This window comes from Artibeus jamaicensis, unplaced genomic scaffold (genome assembly GCF_021234435.1).
Source record: "Artibeus jamaicensis isolate MK-2021 breed Jamaican fruit bat unplaced genomic scaffold, CSHL_Jam_final contig_1284, whole genome shotgun sequence".
Classification (NCBI taxonomy): domain Eukaryota; kingdom Metazoa; phylum Chordata; class Mammalia; order Chiroptera; family Phyllostomidae; genus Artibeus; species Artibeus jamaicensis.
In genome coordinates this window covers 6,154,544-6,174,590 of record NW_026521249.1, presented here as the reverse complement: position 1 = coordinate 6,174,590, position 20,047 = coordinate 6,154,544, and the positions used below count along the sequence as shown (strand labels likewise).

The 20,047-nt window shown below is 38.1% G+C and overlaps 1 protein-coding gene and 1 non-coding gene across 3 annotated transcripts in view; one reads left to right on the top strand and one right to left on the bottom strand.

The window, feature by feature from the left end:
* SPOPL (speckle type BTB/POZ protein like) overlaps positions 1–3,028 on the bottom strand; it is an 82,546-nt gene extending 79,518 nt beyond the window's left edge. For both annotated transcript variants that reach the window (XM_053666995.1, XM_053666997.1), the window contains exon 1: positions 2,816–3,028. The gene's annotated coding sequence lies outside the window, so the exon portion shown is untranslated. The remainder of the gene's footprint in view (positions 1–2,815) is intronic.
* Positions 3,029–19,158: 16,130 nt separating this feature from the next.
* On the top strand, positions 19,159–19,346 carry LOC119044076 (U2 spliceosomal RNA). Its single transcript, XR_005081544.2, has one exon. It is a non-coding gene; the product is annotated as a U2 spliceosomal RNA (small nuclear RNA).
* The last annotated feature ends 701 nt before the right edge of the window (positions 19,347–20,047 follow it).

The following is a 20,047-nucleotide window of genomic DNA, read 5'->3' as shown; positions in this document are numbered from 1 at the left end:
TGGGTATAATAACTCAACAGACTGCTTATCTGGTTTTCAAAGAAGGGGGGCTGGGGAGAGTGGAGGAAAATCATTTATTATTTTACTATATTGAGCACTGTAAGCAGACTTGTATGATTTTTTTTAAATCCTCTCAACAACTTCACAGCTTCACGGTAGAAATTCTCATCTTACACAAAGCAACTGAGACTCAAAAAGAGTAGCTCATCCCAGTGTTACTGAGGTTCGAAATCTGAAATTTGAAGATCCCCATCACTTAAAATTAATATTACGTTGGCAATCTTATTCATGTATTTAACACAAAACGTGTGTTCCAAAAAAAAAAAAAAATAGAAAAAGATAAGACCAGCCTAACCATAGAGTTCAAAGTTATAGGCCAAGAATTTAAAAACAGAAACAGAAGTGAACACTGGTATGCTGGGAACTGGTGGGGAAAAGAAATATTAGTGTAAAAATTCACATTCCCCAAGTATGAAGAAATAACCATTAAAACCATTTGTTATGCCCTGGAGGGATAGCTCAGTTGGTTAGACAAGTCCTCCCAATAGCCAAGGTTTCAGTTCATCCCTGGTCAGGGCACATACAAGAATCAACCAATAAATGTATAAACAAGTACAACAAGTAAACAAGTACAACAAGTCAATCTCTCTCTCTCTCTCTCTCTCTCTCTCTCTCTCTCTCTGACACACACACACACACACACACACACGCACACACAAATGAAAAATTTTAAAAAAACCTATTTGCTTTACTCTGTGCCTGTGTTAACTTCATGATATGTGACAGATACAGTGAAAATTTATTTTCGCCCAGGCCTTTTAGCTATTTCAACCCCTTAATAGTATATCCTGCCCTCTCTTACACTGGTCAATTTATCACTAATAAAAGTAATATGCTGAAGGAATCAAATTATAATAAATCCTTGAAGGAGAATTTCTAATTGGAGTTCAGGAATGAGTGGGATGGATGACCATTGACACTTGACTGGGTTCTAATCAGGGAATGGTTCAATGAACTAGACTATTATAATAGGCTTTAGTTTATTGCTGCTTTATGTGACTTTTAAAAATACGTTAGAGCTTTATCACTGGTGTACAATATAGTACACTTAACCCCATCATGTATCAGGCTTACATCACTTAAGGCATTAGCCATTAGGGTCACCCAACTACCTAACTCCTTAGATAACAAGAAATTATATGATAATCATTTTGCTACTTGTCAGTTTTCTATGATAATCATTTTGCTGCTTGTCAGTTTTCTGTAGGAAACCAGATTTATCACTGGATGCATCTGACTTTGAAGTTTTACTTACTGTAATTAATAGCTTCATAGTTGCTAAAGATGAGAAGAGCCATCCTCTGAGCTTAAGGAGCACAGATGAGGGCCACAACTTTGAATCTTCTTGACCCAGCCCTACAAGGCTCTGTCTGAAGACCCAGCCGAGCATCCCATTTTGATATGTTAGGGACTGCAGCATCTTATTCCTCTTTTCTAAATGAAAACACCACAGATGTTCCTTTTCAGGGCTGGGTACACACAATGGACTTGACATACACTAATGCATTATTATCTTCTGTTTAGAGGTTAAAAATAATAGTGATATGCTTGTTAACAAGCATGATATACTTCATGAATCCTCAGTGATCACTCTCTTAGCTTCCCTGGACATTGTGCTCATCCCCTTACCTTTATGTGGTCCACCAAGCTCTTCCTCTCATAGTGAGCTGGCTTCCCTTGTTTTTCTAAACTCCCATCTTAAATTTTCTTTAAGGGAACCAAACTCGGGCCTTACTTCTATAGCCTAACACTTGTGATCAGACACTTAAAATTAGCTTTTGGAATTTATGTGGAAAGAAAGGAACAACTCGACTAATTTTTTTTCTCTTTTAATTACAGGCCTGTTATCTGGAAAAGATCACTAGAACCTTTGTTTTAACTTACACATAATTTCATTTTCTCTTCCCATGTCTTCATTTCTTTTTCTATCTCTGGATTTCCACCTTGTTTGTGAATTCCTATTTTATAGTACTTTTGCACTGTATGACACTTTTTAAGGATCCAAAAATTTCAGAACTCTAGTATTATCCCTACCACCTTGTACAGTAATGCCTACAGCAAAAAAAGAGGCCACATTTGATACACTTATTGGCCAAGAGGCCAAGTTTGATTCACTTATCATTCAGAAATCATTCCTAGAAAACTGAGAACAGGGCCCACCCAGAATTCTGAGAACAAGATTATTTTTATGTCTTTGTTTAGGTCCTCCATTGATACCCCTATTTTCATGTCCCCAGCCACATTATATCAAGTATTTCAGGATACTCCATTGTTTCAAATTAAATAAACATTCATATATGTATATTTATTTAGATAAATATAGATATTTATTTATCTGTATTTAGTGTTTTGGTCCTCTGAATAGTCTGTTGAGTCCACTCAACAGAGGAGAGGTGAGGGTCATTTTTGTTTTTCTTCTATCACCATGTGAAGAGTAAGGGTTGAGTTGCAGTTCACTAGTTGGTGTACTGATACATTTTATAGCCACTCAATCAAATATTAATTTTAATCAGGTTTAAAGCATATTTGAGGCTCTTAATGTATTAATAATCTAGATTCTGGGTCAGTAATGCTAAATGAATGAGAAATAGCAATACCACTACCCAAGCAGCATTACATCTTGAGAAATCTTAGTCACCTACTTGTTAAGTTCTCTATTTACAATATAATAGGAAAAAAAAAAAAAAAAGATCTCTTCTACAAAGTTATCCAAAGCCCCCATAGCATCCCTCCAGGCTCATTCCAGGTCACTTACAGTTGCTGAGTATCTTTCACTGTGCCAGGATCTAGGCGGTCACTGCTGCCATGATCTAGTAGTCTCTGATGACCTCTCTCTTCTTTAGCTTGGCCAGCTAAGCTCTCTCCCCTCTGCTGGTGCCCAGGCCGTGTCCCTTCTCTGGTTTCAGGTAACCTGAGAAGTTGCAGTTGATTCTGAACCCTGGAAAGAGTCCCAGGTGAAGCCTAGGGCTCTGCACTGTGCTCTTCAGCCAGAGGTCACCAGCCTCTGCAGCAGTCCCAAATGGCTCTAGAGGTGCAGCTGCTCAGTCTCCTCTTTTATCTCTGCTCAGTCATCACAATGTCTTTAGTCAGGGTCTTTGATCCCCTCCCAGAGAGACACACCCTTCTGCTTATCAGGGCAATTTCTGCCTAGAGGATTTAATTTAAACATCTGCCCCTGCAACACCCACCGGATGGTTCCCTGTCTCCTTTAGCCTTGAAAAAATTGGGGTCACTTTATTCCACTCCCCTCTGACGGTGACTCAAGAAATGGCAACTCTGTAGCTGTTTTCTCTGGCCACGTTAAGGGGTCCTGCCTACAGGGTAACAGACGCCCTCCTGTTTCTCTCAGACTAAGGCACCCCTCCTCCCAAGGGGAAGCATGTAGAATTGGGCCCTCACACCAGCAATCTAAAAGTCCTAGAAAACCCATTGGGTAAACTTCTGTGTTATGTCTGGGTTGGCCCTGCAGCCAGTTAGGCACTAAGTGAACCTCAGTCCGAGTCTTGGAATCTCTGTGCCTCAGTGTTCCTTAACTCTCTCATTTTCCACTATTCTGCTGCCTCAGAACCACTGAGTTCTCCCGCTCAGTCCTTGCTTCCCTTACACCACTTCCCCATTTTGGAAACTAAGCCAGCTATCTAGCTGTTGCCAGTTCTGCATTCATACCCCAACACAGCTCTGAGTGGCCACCTGCCTCCAGATTGTTCCCTTTGCTCTTCAGAACCCTTTGCTGCCAACCCGCCTGCCAGGTTGGAAACCTTGGTATAGCCATTTCCAAAATTAGAAACTAGACTGTGCCATCTCTAGGGACACCACATCCGTACTTCCTAGCACCTGGTAAAGCCCTACCTCTGCCACTGTCACCCTTCCCTCAAAACTTCTCCTTTTCTCCCTCCCCTACATTTCTGTCCTTGATGTTTTGGGTTTTGGCTTCCCCGCCTTGCCTGCCCATTCTTGCCTGACCTCCTCTGTCTGAACTATGCCAGGCCAAAGAAGGGCCAACTTAAGGGCTACATAAATACTGGATGTGGGGATTCATGTCACATACTAACAAACACTGGAAAAATGTAGCCATATTCCATGTGAAAAAGACAATTTTTGTTATGCAAAACGAAAGACATGTAATTTTCTGCTTGGAATATTTATTAGTTTAATTTTATGGTATTCTTTGTATTTTAGAGCTAAGACATTTTCTTTTCCCGCTCCGAAGCAATTTGATAAAACCTGGAAAAGCTTATGGGCCTTGGGCACTCTGCCTATAGTGAGAACCTGTGCCTTAAAAGGATTAAGAAAATGGCTTGGGAGGGAGGGAAGTAAGCATTTACAAACTTGACTCAGTTCCAAGCCCCTCCCACACTCCAATCATGCCTTAAATCTTTCTCTTCCCCAGCTTTTAATAACCGGGCTTCTTTGATCCCTTGCCTGTGTCACTCACCCTTTACTCTCACTGCTCACATGGATACTCCCCTTATTCCAAATGCCAGCTGGCCTGCCTAGATTTCGCAAGATCACCAGCTCCTGGATGGCTTTTCACAAGTTCTTCCCACCTCTTAAGGCCCTTGGTTACTGTCTTAAGGTCCCTTTCCCCCAGGAGACTGCAGCTTCCAACTAAGGTATTTATTTGCCCGACCCTGTAGATATGAGGGTATTCTCTACAGAGTGCTCTGTCTGCAGCTGCATCCAGCTCTTTGCCCGTCCCCCACTCCAAGAGGCAGGTCCCATACTGCATTTTGGATGCCTCGTTTTTCACCCTATCTGCTGGGATTGACCATGGAACCTCACTTGTGTTTGAAGCAGGATAGCTACACACTTTACATTTTCCTACTTAAGTGCCTTCTCTGTGCTTTAAGTGTCTCCATCTTTAAAGGAAGCCTTTCGTGCCAGTTACATACAGCATTGCTGATACATTTCTCTGGAGGCTTTCCTGATCGTTATGCAAATTGAGAACATGTACAAGGAAACAAAAATGTTCCCAGAAATTACCCCAGACTACATCTCATCTAAATATTAACCATCGCTTAGCTGAAAGAGCCATTAGAAGTTTGGCTTTCACTTTCCAGGATTTCCGGTTTTTACACTAGTGGTTCCACAATTTCAATATACTTTTTAAAGAATGAATTATGCATATTCAGACCACAGAGTGAGCCAGGTCAGAGGGAGAAGCCGTAGCAATATATTATTGCCTCTTTGTCTTCCTTTTCAATTTTTTTCCTCCAGAAAGAAAATTCAGCTAGCTTTTTTTTCAGCTATAGTCTACCATTCTGAGAGAAAAGGTGATACATGTTTTTATTTACATGTTGTCAACAGCTCAGCAAGAATTTGCATCTATTTTGAACGTGGAGCCTACTGTATGCAAAACATGTGACAAAATTCAAACTTCCTTTCTGAATACATGTTTGAGCTATTTTCTATTTTTTATTTCTTTTAAAAAAGATTTTATTTATTTACATGAGAGAGAAGAGAAGGGAGGGAGATAAACATCAATGTATGAGAGAAACATTGACAGGTTGCCTCTCGAATGCCCCCAACAGGGGATCTAACTCTCAACCCAGCAGGTTCTTGGACTGGGAATCGAACCAGTGAACTTTAGGTTTGTGGGATGACACCCACCCCACTGAGGCACAATAGTCAGGGCTCTTTTCTCATTGTTCTCCGTTATGATCACTTAACCATACAAGGTCTAGATTCCTTCTCTCTTCTGAATTTGATTTTTATTTTACTTATCAATTTGTTTGCTCCAGAATAGATTTAAGACGTGTTTCCCTTGAATTGAAAAAACAGGAGATTTAGGTCCTGGGATATTCTCTTGATGCTTTGAACTAATTCACGATGTCCTTCCATTGGCATAATGCTCCCAAGACATGTGATGGCCCTGAGCCCATTTGCACTCAGATCCATCCTCTGCCCTCCTCAGCTCCATCTCTCAGCCAGCTCCTCAAGGCTGTTTTCCAGGCTCCTGCTCAGTTAGGCCAATAGAAGGGCCTGTCTAGGAACCTGGAAGGCAGAGGAAGGAAGCCAGTACATTCACTCTTTCTGCCTTGGGCACCTTCCCCAGCAGCAACTCTGCCTGCTCCTAGGCCCCATTTCCTGCTGGGCAGACCTAGCAGGGAACCAGCCCTGGGCCCAGTATCACATTTTCCCTCACACCTGGTTAAAAGTGTAATGGTTTCCTCTGGTTGCTCCAGCCTGGATTCTTCTCATCACCTGTGCAATGGATTCCCTCTGTGAGATTCTCTGTTGGAAATCATGAGTGTGGTTTCTGTTTTTCTGGTTGGCCTAAGTACATCTGTCCATTTGATATTTTCGTAAGGGTCTAACCCCATTTAGAGGGGAAGGAATGATTTCCACAGGGGACTAGTGAGTGACCTTAAACTGAGGAGCCTGTCTCTGCTCCTCCACTTGGCCTAATGTCATTGTTTCTCTGCTCCTTACCTCCCATACTTGCTTCCACCTCCCATAACACCAACCCCACACCCTGCCCTCTCTTCATCCTCAGAGCAAATCACATCTGTCTTCTGGAGTCATGAACCACAGAAGCATGGTGATTAGATTTTTACATTTCTAAATCTTTTTATATGATGTTCTTTACAAGAATATCATAACTGCTGGGTAGCAGAAAGGTCACTCACTGGATTTTCCAAGCAGAATGTGAATCTGTGTGACCTTGCTTGACCCACTTAGCCTCTTCCTGATGACAGTGCCTTTGATAGCAAAGCAGGAACAAAAGAAGACTTATCAGAGCCATGAGGAGAAGTGAGATTAAAGCAAACAAAAGGATTTTTATAAATGATAAAATGCTAAGCAAATGCAAGAGGTTATTAGTTAAAAATAGGAAATGAAACTAGTAGTTAGGCCCTGACCAATATAGCTCAGTTGTGTGGGCATCTTCCCACCAACCAAAAAGTTCCAGGTTCCAGAGGAAACCCATTCATGCTTCACTCACACATTGATGTTCCTTTCCCGGTCTTCATCCCTTCTTCTCTCTCTGATAAATAGAATCTTTAAAAAATAAGGCCAGTTACTTTTTTCTTGAAACAAATGTCATTTTAAAAGTTAGCATCAAAGGTATTTCTCAATTGGAATTTATACTGAAGTCTAATAGCTTCACATAGCCTTCATCGAAAACAGGATTTCTCAGTCTCAGTTGTTGATATCTGCCACTGGATAGTTCATTGTTGTACATGAGAAAACGTTTCTGCTAATGCCACTAACACGCTCCTCCTCAGTTTTGACAACCAAAACACCTCTAAACATTGCCAAATGTCCCCTGGGAGAAAGGGAGGAGCAAAAGCACACCAGGTGAGAAACACTGAGCTAACCAAACCTACTTGGAAAAATGGCACCTCTTTTTAATTTGTTTTAAAAAAAATGCCTTCCTAAAAAAAGATTTTGGGAAAGATCTTTTAGAAATGCAGGTCAGTAATGAAACATAGCCTCTTATAGAGATCCATAAACGCAGGGAAAGTCAGTGGTTACTGTGACAGCAGTGATGTGTCCTGTGAAGTATTTGTGTTGGAGAGACTCGTCTTCCTGCTGACTACTGCGGATGGACTGCCCGGCCAAGACAGGCTTTCTTTACACAGTTAGTACCTTTTGTTATTTTTACTAGGTATTAAAAAAAGACCACACCACTTTACATTTGACTGCTACATGTTGATATCTTTTGATGTCCTTTAAGACAAGGAAAGTCAGACTAAATATTAGTAGGAGCATGTATCATGACTCAGATAATCTGGGTCTGTACCTGCACAGACTACCCCGAGTAGCAGCAGGAGTTAGAATTTTATGACTAAGTCATCTTTGTGACTAAGTCATAATCAGTGGAATCCTGCATGTGATTACTACTCCTAATATGATACTCTTAGCGACCATTGAATTTCTAGGACACTGGAAAGCAAACAATAGCTATTTAAAATCGAGAAATTATTATCTTTGAAATCTTGACCCAGCTCTTCAAATATGCTGTGTGGGTTAGCTTCCTTACTAGCTTAAGAAAATATTGACCAAAACAGATTGTAAAACAGGAGAAGCAGGTTGTAGTAATGGGCTACTTCTGTTGAGAAAACAGTACAGATATATTACCCTTGATGTGTGTATAGTGCTGAGCTTTGTGGACACACGTCTCCAACGAGTAAAGAGGGTACTTACTTCTTCAGGAGAATTAGATTCATTTCCTCATGTGTGATCTTGCATTCTCCTGGTTAATTTCTTTTGGGGGACGATGGGTCTTCTTTATAGGACTCATTAACAATAATGCCACTATATTATTATGTTTTGCTCTACTTTTGAAGATTTTTTTGGTAGTATTTTAATGAAAAACAATCTTATGGTTGAGGTAGGTGACAGGAGTTGAGGATACAGACAGTGCCATTAAGTTGAGCCAAAAGTTAGAGCCTTGTTTGCCGTCACACTGGAGAGTCTGAGTGACTCTGGACCAGGCCCACCTCCACACTGCTTGCCATTTCCCCAGTTCAGCACATATTTTACCTGGCCTGCAACTTCCCTTCTACCAGGCTCCTGTGTTAAAATTTGAATTGGTAATCTCCGCCAGGACAAAGCTTGGGCTAACATTCTGTACTGTTTATGAGTATTCCCCAGTAAAACGTTCTTATGTTTTGAGAGGAAATCCATTTGAGGTGTCAGTGCATCTGTTTTTTTAAGGTCTGAGAAACAAACAAACAAAAACCCATCTCGTTTTCTACAGTCTGAGCCACACTTCCCATTCTCATCATAACGAAGGAAAGGCAGTGACGATGTGCCACTGCAGAGTCCTTCCTTCCACCTCCGATTAATGAAAGCTGCACGGCCCAGATGGAGTTACAGGGTCTAGATTTATCATCCCACCTGTCAACAACCAAAACAAAACAAACACAAACAAGAACACAACAGACAAAATACACGAAACAGTGTTTTTCAAGACACTGGATATCAGATAATGAAGGACAGTGATTCTTGAAGATAGGAAACAAAAAGATGAGTCCCTATATTGTCCCAGCATGCTAAGTTGAGAGAATTTTCAGGTCATGACTACGGAAACACAACTTAGGTGAAGTCCAGTTAGAACCATGCAATGAAGAGACAGAAGTGAGAGTCCAGGAAGATCAGGACCCTGAGAGTTGATGGGATTGGTGACAAAGAGGAGAGAGCTGCATAGACAGAGCACTGGAAGTCTGTAGAAGGACCCCTGTCCCGTATTCCATGGAGACCTGATCACATGCCTGTAAGGAAACTACATGAGGCCCTTGAAAGGTTCATCTGGAGCACACACAGGCCAGGAATATCACCTGGTTCCACTAGAGAGACTGGAAAAACTCAACTTAAGAAGGTCTAGTCTCATTAGTGGGGAAAGTTGGCCCTAGACTGAGAATTCCCAATCTCCCAAACAAACCTTACAAGAAAAACCTGATGTGAAGTAACTTAACATCTTTCCTTAAGATTTATGAGAATCCAAGAGAGAATAAGTAGCATAGACAGCAGGCAGAAAATAGACAAAATAGACAGGGGGAGGGCAAGAGTAGTGTGGGAAATATAGAATCTAAAGAACTTAAGACACATGGACATGAACTAAAGGCAGGGGAAATGTGGGAGGGAGGGATGTGCAGGGTGGAGGGAAATAAAGGGGGGAAATGGGATGACTATAATAATGTAATCAATAAAATATATTTAAAAATTTAAATTAAAAAAAAGATTTATGAGACTCCAAAAGTATCTAGCACCCAACAAAATAAATCCACATAGTATGCATGCAATCAAAAATAAGAGGCATGCAGTTTCTCTGTCTCTCTCTCTCTCTCCTGCTGGTGCCTTTCCCCCTTTCTTCCCTCAAGGCACATGCCTTTGCTTTCTTTCTCCTAAGTTCAAGGGGCTTTCTTTTACATCTTTAACTTGTTTCCTGAGTCCACACAGCCCAGCTGGCTCACCTCTTTCACAGCTCACTTCTACCCCTGTGACTTTCTAAATCACCTTTTGCTAGTATTTGGGGGTGGGGGGGGAAGGTTATAGACACGAAAAGACCTAGGAGAACACAATCCATAATGAAAATAATCAGTTAAAACTGACTCAAAATTGACACAGTAATATAGCTAGCAGTGAAGGATATTAAAATAATTATTGTGACTATATATCCTATACACTCAAAATATTAAGCAGAGATAAAAAATGACCCATTAAATTTCTAGAGATGAAAACTACAATGTCTGAGATAAGAAATACACTGGATAGGATTAGTAAGAAATTAGATATGGCAAAGATAAGATTATTGAATTTAAAGGCATAAGAATGGAAACTATCCAAAATGAAACACAAAAAGAAAAAAAATCCAAAACAAAGAAAGCATCTAAGTGAGTGGTGTCACAACTTCAAATGACCTAATATGTGGGTAATTAGAGTCCTCACAGGAGAAAAAAGATAGGGATAGAAAAGCTGTTTGAAGAAATATGTCCAAAAACTTTCCAAATTTAGAAATTATGAACTTGCAAATCCAAAAAGCTCAATTAAACCCAATCATAAGAAACACAAAGAAAATTATACCAAGCCATGTCCAAATTGTTCAAAAATAGTGATAAACAGGAAAAGCCTAAAAGTACCCAGAGATAAAAGACATGTTATGTAAAGAGCAGCAAAGATAAGAGTGACTCGAGGTTTTAATTGTAAACAATCCAATGTAAGCACCATGAAGCAACATCTTTAAAATATTAAAAAAAAACTTGTCAGTCTAGAATTATATATCCTGCTAAATATATTTCAAAGGCAGTACTGAAGTAAAAACGTTTTCAGACATACAAAAGCTGAGCAGATTCATTACCAACAGACACATACTACAAAAAACATTATAAGATGCTTTTTAGACAGAAGGAAAATACTACCGGATAGAAATATGAGTGTACACAAAGGAATAAACAAAGAAATTGTTAACTTCACGGGTAAATGTATAAAACATTTTTCTTATTCTTTAAATCTTTTAAAAGATAATTTATTATTTAAACAAAATAACAATGTTTTGGGGGGTTTATAACATATGTATAAGTAAAATGCATGGCAACATTAGCATAAAGTTTAGGAGGGAGAAATGGAAATGTCCTACTGCAAAATTATTATTGTGGAGCTTAAGTGGTATAATATCATTTGAACACAAATTGTGACAAGTTAAAGCAATCATTAAAATAAGTGAAGAAAAACTTAGAGTGAATGACCCAAGAAAGCAGAAAAAAAAATTAATTCATAAAAAAATACTCAATCCAAAATAAGGTAGAAAAAGAGGAAAGTGGGAACAAAGAATATATTTATCAAAGATAAGTAGAAAAAATATAGAAAAATGACAGAATTAAGCCCAACTATATCAATAATCATATTGAGTATTATTGTGAATTATTTCAGCAATGAAATAAAAACAGTATAATCGTCAGATTAGATTTAAAAGCAAGGTTCTATTACATACTGCCTACAAGGAGGGTGCTAGAAGAATGGAAAAGATATACAATATTAACACTAGTCAAAAGAAAGCTGAGGAAGCCATATTAGTATTAAACAAATTTTTAGAGCAAAAAAACATTACCAGTCATAATTCTTTATAATCCTTATGAAATGATATCTTTTTAATTGGAAACAATCCAAATGAGAACACAGTAGAGCAATGTCTCTTGTCATTTTATAAGAATTATGATGCTCATTTATAAGGATTAAGTGGTCAATTCATTAAGAAGACATGATAATATTTATGCACCTAATAACAGTGCTTCAAAATGTATGGGGGAAATACAGAATTTTAAGGGGAAAAAAACAAATCCATAATTGTACCCAGGCTTTTCAATACTTTTCTCCACAATAGAATAATTAGGCAGAAAATGAACAATGAAGGGGAGATTTATATGGTGCTCCTGGCCACCTTTTTCTGATTGACTTTTATATAACACTCCACACAATAAAAATGGAATACACATTATTCTAAAGTTCACACAAAGCATTTACCAGATAGATTATTATTTTGGCCTCATGATTCGGGGCCTCAAAACAAATGGTAAATAAAAAAAGATTCTGATCATACAGAGAATGTTGTCTGACAACAGTTGAATTATACTAGAAATGAATAATCCAAAGATCATTAGAAAATCCCACAATATTTTGAAACTGAACAATGCACTTTAAAATTATCCATTATTCAAAGGAGAAGCCAAAAGAGAAATTAGAAGTTATTTTAACCCAATGAAAATAGAAACACAACTTATAAGAATCTGTAAGATATTTCTCTTAGGGAGAAATTTATACCATCAAGCCCATATATTAGAAAAAAGAAAGATCTCAAGTCAATAAATTCATTTCTACCATAAGAAACTAATAAAGTAAAGGAAATTAAAACCCAAGTAAAAAGTAGGCATGAAATAATACACATCAAAGCAGAAATAAAAAGCAGAGAACAAACAATAGAGAAAATTGACTAACCCAAAAGATGGTTCTTTGAGAAGATCAGTAAGGCTGAAAAATCCATAGTCAGTATAATGAGGGGAAAAAAAAAAAGGAAATACACATAATACCAATGTCAGGAATGAGAGGTGATGTCACTACAGATTTTACAGAAAGTGATAATAAGCAGATATTAGAAACAACTTTGTGCTGTATATTTGATAATTTAGATGAATAGATATATTCCTTGAAAAATATCCTAAAAAAAACCAGATAACCTGAAAAGACTCATAACAAAGAAATTAGGAGGCTTTCCTTTCAAAAAATAAAAATAAAAAACGTTTTCATAAAGACAATTGCGGGCCTACAAGACTTCATAGGTAAATTCTACCAAACTTTTAAGGAAGAAATAATGTAAGTTGTACCCAATCTTTTCCAAAAAGTTTTCTGATCCTCACCCAAAGATATTTATTGACCTCAGAGAGAGATGAAGGGAGAGAGAGAGAAAAAAAACATCAATGTGAGAGAGAACATCAATTAGTTGCCTCCTGTATGTGCCCCGACCAGGGATTGAATCTCTCTAGAAAGATCTCTAGAGAGATTCAATGGACTCTAGAGAGATTCAATGGACTCAAATGTCCATGTGCTGGTGAAGGCATAAACAAAATGTGGAATGTCCATATAATGGAATGATACTCAGCCATATAAAGAATGAAGTTCTGGCACATACTACAAAATAGATAAACATTGAAAACATTCTAGGTAAAAGGCCATAGATTGCATGATACCATTTGTATACATTGTTCAAAATAAGCAAATCTACAGAAACAAAAAGTCAATCAGTGATTGCCAGGAGTTGGGTTAGAAGGTAGGGTGGAGAAGAGGGAAAGTGACTGCTAATGACTACGGGGTTTCTTCTGGGGGTATTGAAAATGGCCCAGAATTAGTAGTGATGGTTGCACAACCTTGTGAATATATGAAATGCCACTAAATTTTATGCTTTAAATGATAAATTTGCTGTTTGTTAATTATATCAAAATAAAGGTGTTTCAAAAAATAATGTAACTCGAAGGGAGCCAACTCATCCTTCCATCATCCTCCCTTTAACGCCTCCCATGTTCTCCTTAATCCATCCCACCACTCCACTGACATGATCTTCTCAATGTCACTAATGACCTGTATTTGTCAAATTTGTTGTCAACGTCTATCCTGTCCTAAGTTTGTTCAATTTCAGCAGCATCAAAAATAAGTTTATCACTGCATTCTATTTGAAACATTTTTTCTAGAGTTCTGTGAAATCACGGTCACCTAGTTTTCTCTTGCAGATGTATATAACCAGCTGTGTACTAATAGTCTTCACTTACATGTCTAATAGGGGTCTAAATCCTAAAATGTACGTGCCATAATTCCCACATGTGCACATCAGGCCCATACCCACTCTGTCCTAGTCTTTCTCATGGAAGTTAACACACAGTCATCTACCCAGGCCCTCAGGCCAACAACTAAGGACTCATTTACCACATCTAATTGCTTTCTTTCCCCAATCCTACCACATTTGGTCCATTGGCAGGTCTTAATAGTTCTATTCCTAAAATATATGCTTAATCTGTCTTGCTGTCTAGTTCCTTATTCAAAAAGTAGAGCTATGGAGCAGTACCTTGAGGGATTAGATTCTTCGTGTTCTTGTCGGCCATTGTAAGAATTTATACCTTAACCCCAAATGAAATTCTGGATTTTAATCAAAATAGTGACATGATCTAGCTAAGCCCTTAAAGATGACTTTGATTTCTGTGTTGAGATTAAAATGTGGAATGAGATGGTGGGAAAAGTGAAAATAGGGAACTCAATTAGTAGGCTACTACAATTTTTAAAAACGATGTTTTGGACCAGGATGCTGGCAGTGGAGGTATAAGTGGTAGTAAGTGTAGAGTATGAGAGAAAGGGAAAAATGAAATAATTATACCAGGAGTATGCTTTGAACAACCTGAAGAATTGGTATGCCATTTCATAGGTAGAAGAAAACCATTTGGTTGAAGGAGATAAAAAGTTTGACTTTAAACATTACCAGTTAAACCATTTATCAGGTATTCAAATAGAGTTATCAAGTAAGATGTTCAATATATGAGTCTAGAATTCAGAGGAGAGGGCATGGCTAAGGAAGTTAATTCTGCTGTTGTCAATATACAAAGTCTGGCAGAAGTAAGTCTTGAGTGTGGTTAATAGGGTAATAATATAGGTGTAGTAATTTATAGTTTTAATTTGAACACTTAGCCTAAAATGTCATATGGTGTGCTTGAGAGTGATATTATGCTACAGAATTACATGCTTATGATTTTGTAATATATTTTTTAATTAAAAAGGGGTGTTATTTGTGCCAAACCCTGTATATGTGGAATTCAAAGCCATTAAGCTGGATGAAATTACCAGTGTAGGCAGCATGGGTGTAAAAAAGGCTATGAACTGAGCCCTGGTGCCCTCCTCTAATTAGAAGTCATGGAATAAGGCAGAACCAACAAGAAAGGCTATGACAAAATGGCCAGTCAAATAGGAAGAAAACCAAGTGAGTGTATTATCAGTTCATATGGTGAAACTGCAGCATACTAGAATGCTGAAAGCAACAATCCAGGAGAAAGGGGAAACTTGGGATACAGGTAGAGAGATGTGACTTGCTGGAGGGATGTCTCTGATTAGGTAAGAAAGTGTAGGATTAGGATTTTAGAAAGTGTGTTGGTCTAAATAGGGATGGGCATTTTATTCATAGTAGCAGAAAAGAAAGCAGTAGGTAGCATAGATACTGAGAAATAGGTATGGTAGTGAGCAGTTGCAGAGGTTCTCTTTTGAAGGACAGACAAGGTCACAGGAAAAGAAAAGAGAGAAGGTCAAGAAACTAAGAGATCATGGTAAATATTATAATCACCAATAATTAAGATAGGAGTAGTGCTAAAATGACAATTAGTGAGGGGCTAAAACCTTTAAAGAATAAGAAGGAGCCTTCAAGGTTTACCCCTACAATAAGGAATAGTGGTATTATGGTCAGAAGATATGAGATTCAAAGATGAAGGTTTGGGTAAAGAGGGCAAGAAAATGATCTAGAAGCAGGAAAGAACAGTAAGGAGGACACATAAGTCCCAACCAGGCACAATGTTGTTATGAGGCACCCCAGAGAAAAAACTGATACTGCTTTCAAGGGCTACAAGGGAAGCTGTTTTCCCAGAGGAAAGACAGGGCCATGTGGAAATACATGGATTAAGTTTTTGGTTGTCAAAATGACTAAGGATTGGAATGCTGTGGAAGTTCAGTGTCCAAGGAAGAGGGATGCCAAAAGTCCCAAAAGGTAGGGGCAAATGCAAATAGCATTTCCATTAGGAAGCTAAAGGTAGAAAGCACATTGAGAGAAGAGGCTGAGGGTTCTCTTAGTTGGGTTCCTATAGAAAGCAACATTGATTGTAAGTAGTTAATTTGTAGGTGCTGGGGAAACTAGTAAAGGAAGAGGGAAGTGATTCAGGAAAAAGGAGTCAAGCAATGGTACACTATTAAGCCAAGTTCCTCAGTGGGTAACCTTATAGGAACTTAAAATGGAGAAACTTAAGAAGAGAGCAAAGTGCATTCTTCACAATCTCAAGGGTGAAAGAGCCGAAGTAAATAAATACATGCCACCATCTCAGAGTAATTGATTGGGCTGCATATCTGAGGGATATGGGAAAGGCACTGATAGCATCTGTTACCAGGATGTGGTATAAAAGTTTATTTGTAGGATAGATTATGATAGCAGAATGGCAGGGTCTAAGGACAAATACATTTTCAATTTCAATAGACATCTCCAATATGTCCATCACATAGAGTATACTAACTTATATACATACCAGAAGTGTGTGAGTGTTTATTTCTTCATACCCTGCCCCCATTCTATGTTCTAACAGACTCTTTCCTTTTTTGCCAATCTTTTAGTTAAACAAGCGTTCAAGTAGAATTTTCATTTTCATTTATCTTAATTAGGAGTGAGGTTGAGAAGCTTAGCATATACACATATAAAGGCCTTTTTTTATCTCCTTTTCTACAAATTGCATTTTTTTCAGATTATCAGTCTTTTTCTTATTGATCTTTGGAAGATCAACCTTTTATGATATGAGGTTCAGATATTTTTCCAGTTCATTGTGTGTCTTTGGAATTTCCTTATGGAATTCTGTCAGTTTTTCTCCATCTCCACTACTGGACCAGGCTTCCATCAGCTCCTACCTGGACTAGAGCCTTGTCTTCCTACTAAATCTCTGCTTCCACTCCTGCCTCCTCTGTACAAGACACAGTGGCCTTTGTAAAATATGAATCACATCATACTATATCCCTACTCAAAAGACCCCAAGGGCTACCCCTCAGAACATTTAAAGCTAAACCCCACACTCGGGCTGTTATGACTCCACGTGATCCACATCTTGCTTACTTCTCTGAACTAATCTATAGCTCTGTTCAGAGAATGCTCTTCTTTCAGACCCTTGAACAAGCTGAACTTGTTTGCACTTTGCAGCTTTTGTGCCTTGTGCTCAATATTCCTTCTGGCTGGTATCCCCTTCCCCCAAATTCACATGAGTTACTTTCTCCCTCATTTGGCCATCAGCATGCATGCCACCCCATGAGAGAAGCCTCCCCACTCCATCAGCGTCAAAATGGCACACACACCTGTACCCACACCCCCAGTGTCCAGGTCTCCTCTGCCTCTTTGTGTTGTCTTTGTTTTAGTGCTTAGCATAAGGCCTAGAATATAATAGACTCTTAACATTTTATAGAAAAACATTCCTCAGAATAAAAGGATATTGTCTTATATTCAGATTCTTATCAATCTTTCACATTTTAGAGATTTTTCTAAATACTTTATTTTAAACAAATATTATTTGGGGATCACAAACCAAAATAGCCAAAATCATTGCTAGTTTTAAATGTTTATTCAGGTCATTTGAACTGTTTTAAAGGAGGGGAAGAAAAGAAAGCACAATAATGTAAACAGATTTAGTTTTGGGGTTTCTTTGGGGGGGTCAAGACCTTATAATAGTAAGGCTAATCATGTAAAGTTAAAAAACAATGTAGCAAAATGTAAATATTATAAAGATAATGAAAAGAATAAAAACTATCTTAATATTACATAAATAGGTACTTAGAGTTTAAAATAAAAGTTAAGTTGATAGCATCCTATACACATTTAAAGAAAGTTCTCACTTAAATTATTTTGATAAAAGTAAAATTAATATTCTCTGCAAACCATTAGAAAATGGTAAAAACACCCTTATTTTCTCGAGTCTTCCTAAGAAAGACATTTGCCTGAATGATACAGAGAGTTCTGATTAAGAAAACAGACCACTGGGGAGAAGTAGGGAGGGGATGTAGGCGGAGGTTGCCTAGGCTATTCTGGGCAGTCTAGGATGGGATTGGCTGAGAACCTGATTGCCTCCAGAGCCAATGGAAGTAAAAAGAGGGCTGGCTCTCCAGCTCAGAGAGAGAGAGAGAGAGAGCTCTCTGGCTCTTGAGCTGGCTCTCTCTCTCAGGCTCTGGCTCAGGCTCTCAAGTCCACTCTTCCTTGAGGATGCCTAGATGATCCTGCAGCTGCCTGCATTTCCCAATGGGTGGTATTTTGTACGGGAAGGAGTTGCACAGCCCTACCATCAGGCTGACCTGGCAGAGGGTGGCAGGTTTTTCTTTGGGTGTTCTAGAGGGAACAGGCTCTGAGGCAGAAGACTGCCATTCTTCTAAAATTGTGTAGTTTTTGTATATTACGTTGTTTTTAATTAGTAAACTAGCCCTATAGAAACAAGATAACTAAAAAATAACAGAGAAAAAGATAGTAGAACTCAGGGATTAGAGTTTAGCCTTAACTGATATCCTTAAGTAACATGCTTTTGAATAAAGACTTCTTGCCTTTACTGCCAAACCTTTGCCTCTGGAATTGTTGCCTAGATGCAGGCGGCAGGCAGCAGGACCCCAAGTATTGTTTGGTAACATAGAGAAGGAACTTGATTCACAACAGACATATTAAATAAGAAACAAATTTTTGTTTTTGTTAAACTACTAAGATTTGGGGATTTTTTATATTAAACAAAGCATAATCTAGTTTATACTGGCAAATACATGATCTACTGTATAATATAATCTTGAATTACAAAATAAAATCTAAAGGCAGATTCATATGATATAATTATGTCTTTTTATTGTGCCCTATATTCTTATAGGGACAAAGCAATGCATAAAATGATACTTTACATACACACACACACATGCATATATATAAGTTCTATTGTGTGTTTACACATATATGTGTATATATGTAAATCTCAACATGCTGCCCAGGAATATCCTCACCTCTAAGTATAAAATTTAAAAACTATTGCTTATAAAAACTAAAAATAATTCCTTAATTGCATCAATTGTATAAAGTTTATACTAGTTTTTTTAAATTAATTGTAGAGACAGAGAGGAAGGGGAGGAGAAAGACAGAGAGAGAAATATCAATTTGTTGTTCTGCTTATTTGTATATTCACTGGGTGATTCTTGTATGTGCCCAGAGATCAAACCCACAACATTGGTGTTTTGGGACAACACTCTGATCAACTGAGCTACCCAGCCAGGGCAATAATAATTTGTTTTAAAATGTCATAACCATAGTGTTAAAAAATCAATTAATGAATCTTATTTTTTAAATGTCTGCATTTTTAAATCACTTCTCAGTCTTTTGGCTAGTAGCAAGCATAGTATTTGTTCTTATTAGTTTACTATCTGATACATTTCTATATGAGGACATTGTAGTAAATGTATTTTTGGAGCAGGAAGATGGAATAGGATCTTGCTCAGTCCACTTCACGCATTAACCCAGTTTGCAGTACTTCCAGGAATGCGCACCCCTCTTGGGAGATAAAATTCATCATATAAAGAGGAGAATCCATTTGCAGTGATTTGTTACCTTTCCTAGCAGGTGTCCTGTCAAAACCCTCAGCAGAGCCCTGGCCCAGTGTAGAGGTCAGTTGGTTAGAGCGTTGCCTCAAGTGGAACAACAAATAGATGTTTCTCTTTCTCTTCCTTCCTCTCCCTAAAATCAATTTTAAAAGCCTTCATTTTTACAAAAATCACGAAAACCAAAAGATTTTGTTCTAAAACAAGCAAGAAAAGAACATATGTTTTCATCTGAACATGGAATTGGTGGTATTAATTTACCAGATAGAAGTCTTTGTCCACACTGTTAATGTAAATAATCAAATCTCCACTTTTGATGGTGAAACTGTAAATAATGGTGAGATAATGGTGAAACTGTATCATAGAAATATAGTCTTTCATTTTTATAATACTAAACTATATTTTTCATATTCTCATTTTCCTTTTCATATTTTCCTTTTCCAAGTGCTGGCTGGAGATGCCATCCAAACTTCTTGAGGCTCTCTGTGGATGTACCTCTTTCCTCTTCTTGGCACATGTTGCATGGTTATATTCTCCCTCGGAAAACTGGGGATTTGACCAAGTATGCTTAATGAAGAATAATGGCATTGCCTGGAGCAAGGGTAACATAGAGTAAATCCCATCATTCTTGTTTGGATATGTCCAATCCTAGGTT